Source organism: Ambystoma mexicanum, chromosome 1q (assembly GCF_040938575.1).
Source record: "Ambystoma mexicanum isolate Mex_15411 chromosome 1q, UKY_AmexF1_1, whole genome shotgun sequence".
Classification (NCBI taxonomy): Eukaryota; Metazoa; Chordata; class Amphibia; order Caudata; family Ambystomatidae; genus Ambystoma; species Ambystoma mexicanum.
Window position 1 is genome coordinate 595,617,214 of NC_090922.1, and position 1,433 is coordinate 595,618,646.

General features: G+C 44.0%; 1 pseudogene; it reads left to right on the top strand.

The window, feature by feature from the left end:
- The first annotated feature begins 305 nt into the window (after positions 1 to 305).
- LOC138565434 (small nucleolar RNA SNORD47) lies at positions 306 to 381 on the top strand (annotated as a pseudogene).
- Positions 382 to 1,433: the final 1,052 nt, after the last annotated feature.

Consider the following 1,433-nt stretch of genomic DNA (forward strand, 5'->3'; position numbering starts at 1 on the left):
CCGGTCTTCCTAGCCTACAAGACCCAAATGTTGTTTTTTTACTTCGGTTCTTGTTTAAAATGTGTGTGTTTAGTGATTACTGGCCCAGTGAATAATGACGTGGGCTTTCATGGCTGTCAATGTCTTTTTCCGCCCTAAAGATTACCTGTTCTGCAACGGGCTGATTTCGTGGAGTAGATGGCGACAGCTAGAGTACTTGGCTGGCCTTCCCCTAGGTATGTGGAGCAATTACAGGCGTGCAGTTAACTTTGATGGTGTGCACCGCCTGTATCCGAATTGCACTGGGCTTGGTGTGTGCAGTGTGTAACCGATGATTAAATCGATTCTGCCAAATGATTCCAGCTGATTCTACTCCTTACAGTTCCATATCTTTCTGAGGTTACTTGTTTGATTTGTTTAGCAAGTCACCGTTTTTGTTCCCTTAACGACTGCCATTTCCTTCTCTTGCAGCTTTCAGCGTGAATCCCCCCTTGAAAGGTATATGATTTGTGCGCGTCATTAATGTATCTGGGCGGTTCGCTTGATAAGTTGCACCGATCACAAACTCCATCTTTACAGTGAAGGGGAAATATATCATGTTGGCGGGATATGTTCGTGTGACGCTTGTCTGCCTCATCGGGCGCTATGCACCTGTGCTACAGCGGAGTCACCGGAGCCCCGATTGTGGCCGGAGGACCACGGGTGAATAGATTTATTTATAGCCCCCAAGTTGGTGTTGGACACCATTTACCCTTACTTTATACAAATTGGCATTGTGGCTCAAGCAGCCCAAACGCAGGTTATTTGGAGTAGAAGGGCAGCGCTTTATACCGTTTTCATGCATTTTGCAATAAAGTAATGTCAAATTCATAATGGTTCTAAATTAATATGCCTGGTGTTAGTTTTCATACTCTTGTGGGGTCCGAATTTTAGAATATGTGCGTTACCCAGCAACTCTGACGCCAGGAACGTCATTTCACCAAAATGCCAGGGGTAGCGGAAGTGACATAACACACAACCCTTGACCCCCTGATGACATCACAGGAAGTGATGTCATTTGACCCCACCCAAAGTGATATCGCGGAAATTGATGCAACAACACCTTTCACCCGTTGACTAAACAGGAAGTGGCATCACATAGCATTGTACACTACGAAAAATATGGTTACAATATCACTATAATGTACATTTCATACAAGAATGGATCGCCATATATATCGTTAAGATCAGTGTGCATAGGCCCATATTACCAAATTACTGTGAATGCAAGCAGACGTCCATGACCAAATGATAATGATGTGTTATTATATAGCGTGTAAGCGCTTTATATAGAAAAAATATACACCCAATATCACCCAACCTGTGTTGGTTGGTACTCTTATCGACCTCAGAAGGATCAAAGGCTGAGTTGAGGCGTTTAAGAACAGACTACATCAGTGACTCACCCCCTGAAG